This window comes from Lepidochelys kempii, chromosome 2, assembly GCF_965140265.1.
Source record: "Lepidochelys kempii isolate rLepKem1 chromosome 2, rLepKem1.hap2, whole genome shotgun sequence".
NCBI classification, from domain to species: Eukaryota; Metazoa; Chordata; order Testudines; family Cheloniidae; genus Lepidochelys; species Lepidochelys kempii.
In genome coordinates, this window is record NC_133257.1 from 237,292,318 (window position 1) to 237,301,598 (window position 9,281).

The 9,281-nt window shown below is 44.8% G+C and overlaps 1 long non-coding RNA gene and 1 pseudogene across 1 annotated transcript in view; one reads left to right on the forward strand and one right to left on the reverse strand.

Annotated features, from left to right (window-relative positions):
• LOC140907728 (uncharacterized) overlaps positions 1-7,134 on the forward strand; it is a 23,404-nt gene extending 16,270 nt beyond the window's left edge. The window contains exon 3 of the long non-coding RNA XR_012157595.1: positions 5,839-7,134. This is a non-coding gene — a long non-coding RNA (uncharacterized lncRNA). The remainder of the gene's footprint in view (positions 1-5,838) is intronic.
• LOC140907944 (patched domain-containing protein 3-like) lies at positions 1,880-4,180 on the reverse strand (annotated as a pseudogene).
• Positions 7,135-9,281: the final 2,147 nt, after the last annotated feature.

Genomic DNA, 9,281 nt, shown 5'->3' on the forward strand with positions numbered 1-9,281 from the left:
GAGCTGGAGCACCCACAGGGAAAGATGAGTGGGTGCTCTGCACGCACTGGCAGCCAAGCTCCCCTCCCCATCCCCTCGGCCCCACCTCGCCTCCTGCCCCTCCCCTGAGCGCGCCATGTCCCCCGCTCCTCCACCCACCTCCCAGTACTTGCCGCCACCAAACAGCTGTAGCAAGCTCCTGGAGGAGCCAGAACATGGCGCGCTTACGGGAGGAGATGTGGAAGAGGCGGGGCTGGGATGAGGATTTGGGGAAGGGGTTGGAATAGGGGCAGGGAGGGGGCAGAGTTGGGGCAAGGACTTTGGGGAAGGAGTTGGAATGGGGAAGGGGTGGAGTCAGGGCAGGGGAAGGGAGGAGGGCGAGCAGCCACCGATACCAGTAGAAGTCAGTGCATATGTGACACTCCTAAAATAACCTTGCCCATCCCTGCCCCCCGCAACTCTCTTTTGGGTCAGGAGCCCCAATTTGAGAAATCCTGGTCTCCCCCTTAAATCTGTATTGTGTAGGGTAAAAGCACACAAAATACCAGATTTCACAGGGGGAAACCAGATTTCACGGTCCGTGACACATTTTTCATGGCCGTGAATTTGGTAGGGCTCTATTCATTACACTCTACTGTAGGCAGGTCAAATCAGTCACGTCTGCAGTTACAAAAGAGATCCTGCATCTTTCCCATTGAGGAAGTGTCATTCCCTGGGAGGGGTTCAGCTCCCATGTTGTCGTCCAGGAGATACACATCTGCAGCTGTCTGTTCGGTATGATACCAACAGTTCCATTCTCATGGTCTGTCTGGCAGAATCTTTCTAGATTGCTCCCCCACCAATAACTAAACAAGTGCTGCAGAAGAGTGGATCTCAAGAGTAAGCCACCATCACCAGAGATCCCCAAACCATTTCATGCTGACCTGGGCTGTGTCCCAGGAGAACAGATTTTACTCTGTAACCAGCATATGTATGTCCATCCAGTCTGGCTGATTGTAGCCTATTGCTCCTGCAAACTCCAACACTTCAAAAGGTGGCCTGTTCTTTACTACAGATGAGCTGGGCCAGGCAGATTTCTCACAGGAAAACTGTGGCAACCGTTTCAAATGTCACCAAATCATCTGGTTACATTTGGGTCAGAGGGTGGCTATTCAACAGGGTGGCTGCTGATGAGGCCAGATGGCAACTCAACATCTGCTGCAATAGGTCCCAGAATGCTCCTGCTGTTGTGCAGTAACCTGCTGTTGCTGAGTAGCCAGCTGCCACAGTACTTAAGTGCTGCTGTTGCTCCTAGGCCTGGTTTTCAATCATCCACTTTAACAATTTGTCTGCTTCCATGGTAATACAGGGATGCCTACATTTAAACTTCATGAGAGTACACTGTGAGAAAGCTCAAATAATACTGGCATAATTTATATTTCTTTTGAAATCTTTATTGGGCATTTAACACAGAATATATAAGATCAAGAGAACATGCTTTTAACTTCAAATGTATTTTAACAAATTTTTTTTGGTTTGATAATATTCTGTTATTGTGATATCATTTTACTTAACCCACGTTTTCTCTAATGATCTAAGGACTTATCAGGATGAACAGCTTGTCCATGGCAAACGGGGTATAATCTACAGCATACTTGCATGCTGTGCAGTAACTGTCCATGTGGACCCTGCTATGGTGCGCTAAAAGTTCCCTAGTGGACTTTGAGCTAATCCCATTAAGTGTTAAACCTGAACAGTACAAAACTGTAACATTTTCATACAATGCTAATTTTAATCTGCAGATTAATGTTTTGAAACCTTCAGCATGTTCTTTTTGGCTGATATGCTGTATTTTAAATTGTATGTAAATTGATGAGCAATCTGGATTTATTTTTCCTTCAGCATGAAGCTGTTTGATACATTACTGCTGGTTTTTTCCTATTGTCTGTGATCTGCCACGAATTCCAAAAAATGTTAAAAATACTGGAATAAAAACAAGACCATGAACAGCTCCAAACAAGATAATGAGAAACAATCTTAAAAAATATTTTGAAGATGTAAGTTTGTGCTGCAGAGAGCACAGTTACTCCTAATATAGTGGAGATAGCACCTTGGATCACCGGGTAACCTAGCAGATACAGGGCATCAACTGCCCTTTCATTGACATTTGACTTTTCACTTGAAACAAATGCATAGGATATATGAGCAGAAAAATCTACTGAAAACCCGATGCAAACGACAAGGTTAATCATAGATATGGAATCAAGATTAGCATCCCAGTATGTCATGAAACCAGCAACACCAACAATAACAGAAGCAATAGCAAAAGTTACCCGCAAGGAACAGAGCAGATTGGGAATAAGCAGCAAGGAAACACACAACATGACTCCAGTAGCAATTCCAGTATTCTGAATGGTGTTTGGCACTATTACAATATACTGATCATAGTATATGAATGCTGGGTGATATATCATTAATAGGATCTTACAGTCCTTGGGCTAGGTCTTTAATTGGTGTAAAAGGTTCTTCTCATCAACTGCAGTAGTAACATTCACTGTTTGAATGAAAAAATGTGAGGCTGCTATTTCTTGATAGCGAATATCAATGTCCCATTCTAACTCTGGAAATAATTTATATAGTTCAGATAGATTACCCATGAAAAACGCCTTAGTATCTATATTCAGTGAACCAATTCTAGCAACATTCTCATACATTCGTAGCCATGACTCTGAGAGACTCTTCTCCACATAGGAGTTATTTTCTAAAGACTCCATACATACGATTCTCAATGTCATTACGAATGGATGGATTCCAATTAAGTTCCAAGAAAACCCACATTTTCTGTGATAGTAACCATAATCCTAGGACCGTACTCTGAGAAATATTCATCTTCCCAGTTATAGTACCCAGTCATAGTACCGAATTCATAAGAATCGTAACTAGCCAGATTTCGCAGGACTGTACCTTCCTTTATCTGAGTACACCCATAAATACTTCTAGCCAGGAACCCTTCATCCAGCAACACCACAAACACTTTGGTCCAGATCTTTGTAAGGAAAGGACATAATATTTCCTAAAGAATTTGTTCATTGGATGTTCGCCTTCTCCCCCAGAAGATTTATCGGATTTATCTCCTACACAGCACATGTTGTACAAGCAGGAGCGATGAAGCTGAACAATGTCCTTCACTTTTGTGAAAATTAACAAGTGCCTGTTGCCTTCTTCCCTTTTACCATTTAAAGCAAGAACAGCTCCTAAGAATGTGATGTTGTATAAATAGCAGAAGATGAAAGCAGTTCCTATGTAGAGACAAAAGGACTTCACAGACTGAAAGGAATTCACGATCCCTATGTAGAAAGCTAAAACATCAGTGAGAGTGGTGATTGTGATAGACACTGCTGCCTCAGCATAAGTTTCAGCCATCCACTTTTCAACTTTATTTTTAGGATTAGTCTGTTGCCAGTCTGTTGAACATGTCATCAACACCAACCCCTACAAAAGGGAAAAGGTTAATAGCTTATTGTATATACCGTCAATATCAATTTCTAATGGAAAATAGCAAAATTGCAAAACAAGCAATGACTTAAGCTGAGCAATAAGCATTGTGTTCACAGCAAGTGAAGTTACGGACCCACAGAAAATAAATGTCACCTGCCCCCTCCATATACGAGGTAATGTATTACATTTTCCCATGGTGAGATCTCTTTCTCTCTCACCACATTTCTCTGAAAGAGAAAGCACATCTAGGATAATGAGGTAGATCCCTCAGCCATGCTATGGAAAGTACAGAACTGCTTTTGGGAGCATAGATCCACCTTCAACCTCACACTGAGCTGAACGGCCCTCTGCTGCTGTACCTCCTGCATTACCTGTGAGCCCTTATTTTGCACATTCTGCACCGCTGAATAACAGAATGGATAAACACCTGGAAAACGATATCATACCCAGTGGTCTTAACTTATAATTGTGCTGATCCCAGATTCATGCCATGTAAAAATAATCTCCCACTAGGCACATTTTGCATTTCCATTTTTTCCATCAAGCCCAATTTCTTTTCACTTACCCAATATAAGAAATGGTACATTTGCTACAGTCATGTCCAATGGTACCCCACAGAACAGCAACAATCCAAAGCTGCTTAGCACAGCTAACCCAGAAGACAGAACTCTAAAGGCTGCAGCCACACTTTATTTCATACACAGTCAATCCTGGAAAATTGCATCTTGTTAAGATTTTAAAAGCATCTTGTTAAGATTTTAAATGCTGTAGTTTTTATATTATATAAGAATACATAAATTTATAATTACCATGTTTTGTAAAAGCACCTTTGGTTACATGATTCTCATTAATACCTTAATGAGAGCATCAGGTATTAACATTTTAAAGTCACAGCATGGGCCAAATCAGTCCTTCAGTTTAAACTGCACAACCAGTGACTCAGTGTAGGTGCATGAGTTTAACTGACAGTAGAATTGTTGTAGCTCTCTATTCCCCCATCATACAACGAGTAAAAATTATGATGCCACCTATTGGGAAGCAAAGAGTTGTGAAATTCTTCCCTGATTATGTAAACCTCAGTTTTCTTTGACTCCTAGGCTCCTTGCCTGAGAAGTGTGGAGTCCTTTCTCCTGTTCTCTCCTTCCTTCTGCCTCTCTCTCACTAACTTGCAAAACACTAAGGAAAAAGAGAAGATAAGAAAAAGGAAAGAAAATGACCAGAATGAAGAAACCTGAGGGCTCTTTTCCAGACTGGAGAGAGAGAATGAAAGGCAGTGCTCTGAGCTCTGCTGCTGAGCACCTCTGTTTTGCGGGGAGGGAAAGGCTCAACTGGGGCAGCCATTCAATTGGACATTATGATGCCCACCTCTAAGGTGGATTCCAGCATGTCTTGTCTTTGCCTCTCCTATGAGCAGCAAGTGGGCTCCCCTGATTGGAGTACATTTGGCTGTAGTACAGTGCCTGACACATTGATATGAGCACTCTGCCTGGGCCTGAAGTCCAGCTTCACAGCTTACACAGCTCTGTGATAGCATCTGTACCCTCCACAGAGTTCAGAGGTCTCCCAACTGGTCCCAGTGCTGGTGACACACTTTTTCAGTAGGTAATCAAATTTGACACACTTTATCAGTAGGTAATCATTTTTCTTTTGACTTCGTTGTTTAATACATTGCTTTGAAAAGGAAACTCACCTTAACTGATTACTCTCGTTATAGTGGGTATGGCAACACCCATTTTTTCATGTTCTCTGTGTGTGTGTGTCTTCCTACTGTATTTTCCACTGCATGCATCTGATGAAGTGGGTTTTAGCCCATGAAAGCTTATGCTCAAATAAATTCGTTAGTCTCTAAGGTGCCACAAGTACTCCTCGTTCTTTTTGCTGATACAGACTAACATGGCTACTACTCTAAAACCTATGCAAGTTATGTTGGGAATGTATATCTTAGTTTGGTGTGAAATAAACTATTTTAGTGCATCTGTGTCCTTCGTAAATGAAAACACAGGGGTTGATGTGGCAAGGTCCTCAGGATTGTGAATCCCCCCGCTAACTTCAGCAGGAGTAAAGAAAACTCCATGTCTAGCTACAAAATCCCTTGATACTATGCTCATCAAGGCAGTATCTAAGCATCTTGCAAGAGATGCTCACTGCCTTACAGAATCAACCTCTCTAGCAGATGCTATGAAAATGTCCTGCTGATCATTTACACATGACTAGTGCATGGCTATGTGAACCGTTTCTTTAAAGCTGTCTCAGAAAACCAGGCAGGAAAGGGTTGGGGAAAGTTGTAGGTAGAAACTACAGTTTGTTGAAGCAGAGAGAGACAGAGTGGCTTTAGTGATGATTTTGTTTTCCTTATTCGAATAAAGTTTTTTTTCTGCTTAGGGTACAGCATCTTCTTCTGTGATTCCTTACATTTGATACAGGACATAGTGTCAGACTGATTAATTTTGGACATAAAAGGAAAAGCAAATGCAAGAATTCCATCTCTCCACAAATCTTTCAGTCTGGTACCTACGTGGAACGGCCTGAGTGGAAGGAGCATATCACAAGACTCTGAGACAGAAAGATGTTTACCACAGGGAACAGCAATGCCCAGGGAAGTTCACGAGGAGTGAAGCTGTAAATGTTCATAAATGGATGAAAAACTCCCAGACAGCTCACAAAATGTAATTACAATTGGGAACTCATCATCAAGCAGGTGTGTGTCGAATAACAAGACGACAAGGGATCAAATACCAGCCAAAAGTGCTCAGTTGGGCAAGCAATCCCATCATGCTGAGCACCTAGGCAGGGTGAGTGTGCCCATGCAAACGAAATAATGATGATAATAAGTAAATTAAAAGATTTCGGTTCCGTTCAAAAGTGTCTGGTTGTCTGGATTTGGCCCGTGGTCTGCCGACTGATTACCCCTGGTTAGTACACTCGGAGCCTTTTACCACACCCCTTTCTTTTTCTTTCAATATACAACTGTATTGAGCTTTTCCTGATTTCACTTAATCTCCCTATTGACTTCTAATTAAATTAGAGCCTGGTAACACAGTACACAGGAAAATGATGGTGAGTTTTTATTGTTTGATCTGATCTGTGCAATAGTATTTGCATAAACCCAAGGTGGATGTTTGATGAACTAGTTTTAAGAGAACCCTCCAGCAAAATTAATACTTTGTGAGATATAAAATCCTTTCTTATGCCTAAAATCTTCGGAAAAATTTTTTAAAGTTGGTAACATTTCATAAACATGTCTATCGTGATGGAGATCACATAAAGTAAATTAGTGTTCCCTTTTTCTAAAAGCAATGAACATTGTTATGAACACACTAAACCTCTGTGACTGATGAATTTAAAATAATGTCTTTGTTTCAGTGAGTTAAATATGTAGTAATCTGGAATGATTACTTTATGAAGGCTTAAGAGTACATTTAAAGTATTTTCCACTGAATGCATCCGATGAAGTGAGCTGTAGCTCACGAAAGCGTATGCTCAAATAAATTTGTTAGTCTCTAAGGTGCCACAAGTATTCCTTTTCTTTTTGCGAATACAGACTAACACGGCTGCTACTCTGAAACCTGTCATTTAAAATATAAAATCATCTAGAAATACTGATTAAGAAAATGTAAAACAGAGAAAAGCTGCATCATGTATTCCATAATATTTAATTTTGTATTCAGGACAGCTGACTTGCCCTTACTACAAAGTTTTTGCAAATAAATCTTTGACAAATTTCACAGTATATCAAAATATCTGTGACTGCCATTTTTTATTCCCAAATTTAGTGCTTTTAATTAAGTATCTTCTGCACATCCAGTCTTCATCATCTGGCATGCAGTGGAAGACATGCTCCATTTTCTTTAGAAAGAAATTGCAGAAGAGTGTTTTTTTCAAATATCATTCGGGTTCAGGGATTTGGCTGGAAGGGGGTGAGCAGGGAGGGAAGAGGAGGAAGGAGATAGTGGAGAGAGGGCAGGGCCTGGGCAGAGTGGGCCACAGGCAGAAGAGGTGGGTTGGGGAGATAGCCTGCCCAAGCGGCAGCTTTACCCACTGTCCATGACAGCAGGTAAGAATGGGCTGGCTCCCACACACCCAGGGCGCGCTGGAGTATCCTTAGGCAGGGGCCGTATTCGCCAAACCAAATGTTCTGGCGCTGCACATTCTGCATGAGGGAGAGGGTACGAGGGTCTCTGCAGGGAACTGTGACTCTTTGTCACTGTGAGGCAGGCCGGGCGGATCAGTATTCTTGCTGCCTCATCCGTCCCTCACCGGGCTGCGAGCCCAGGCTGCTGTCGCGCATAGGGGCACCAGTTTAATAATACTGTGTGGGGCCCTGTAGAGAGGCTAGCCGGGGCTCGTCTCTCTCCGGGGCGGCAGGGAACCACACCGCCTGACCACCTTCGGGAATAGCTCTTGCGGGAAATTAGTCTGCCCGCGGGAGTCTTCCTCTACGGCCTTAGTGAAGGTACAAATAAACACAGTGAGCCCAGGCCCTGGGTCAGGGCAGGGCACTGGTGAGTCAGGCCCTGAGGCCGGGGCTGAGCAGTAACAGTATATAGTAACAAGCCCAGGCCCTAGGACAGGGCAGGGCAATGGTGAGTCAGGCGCTCAGGCAGGGGCTGAGCAACAACAGTATAGAAACAGTAGGCCCAGTCCCTAGGTTCCAAAGGGCCTAGGAGAGGGGGAGACAGCTGCCCATGAGTTGGGTTGCAGGGGGGCTGCAGGCCCTCCCACTCTACTGCATCCCAGCCCTAGCAGCAGCAGAAGACCCGCTGCTGAATCAGTGGGGATCCTGGCCACAACACACCGACATGGGTTCTGGCAGTGCTGCAGTCAGACTAGGGTCGGCTGCCCCCGGGCTATTTCCAGACTCCCCCTCTTGAGGTACCTGGGTCAGGGTGGTGTCCTTAGGGGGGGTCCATCACCATGAGTTCCTCAAGATAGCTGGCCAGGGGTAGACTCGGCAATTCCTTTTGGGTAGCTGGCACGGGGCAGGCTTGGCAACTCCTCTGGGTAGCTGGCACGGGGCAGGGCAGGTCAGGCCAGGCCAGGCCAGTCCTCGGGTTTTCCGCAGGCCACTGGGCTTTCCCAATCGCGAGCTAGGCCAGAGGCAACTGGCCTTCCCAGCGGCTGCTTCCCCGGTGAGCCCTGAGGTCGGGCCTTTATACTTCCAGGGCAACGCCTGATGCTCTGGGGGGCGGGCTCAGAGCTCCCTGGCTCTGCCCGCTGTAGTGTCCAGAGGGGCTCATCTTTCTTCGGGGCAGCAGGGAACCACACCGGCTCACTACAGGCCCCATAAATCCTAAAGAAGGCCCTCGTCAGGGGTCTTTCAATCTCTGTTTGGGCACCATTTGCAATGGTGCAGGCAATCCCCGTGTGCCCCCTTCAAGCCCAATGTCATGCTGTAGGCGTGTCACACCTTAATGTCCCCCAATTGGGGAAGCCATAGTCACTTTAACAGCCCAGGCAAGAAGAAGCCAGCACACTGTAGTCAAATAACATGTTCCCTTTTTAATCAGGTTTTCAGGACAGGAACCATTGAAACTGCAGTCTGTAATTGCCACTCATCATTGGCAAGGGTGTTGGACCAGCTGCCTCTGCCTATCCCCAGGCTGCACCTCTGCAGCCCCAGGACCTCCTTAGGCCTTAACGAGGCCTCAGCCTGGAGCTCTCCAGCTCTTCCCAGCATTGCTCTGCTTCAGGTGCCCTGCTCCCAGGCAGCTAGGTCCTTCCCACTCCAAGGCTGAAGTGAGACTGACCAAGCTCCTCCCTTAGCCCTTCTTATACTGGCCCAGCTGGGCCCTGATTGGCTGCCTCAAGCCTGCTCATGATGGGCT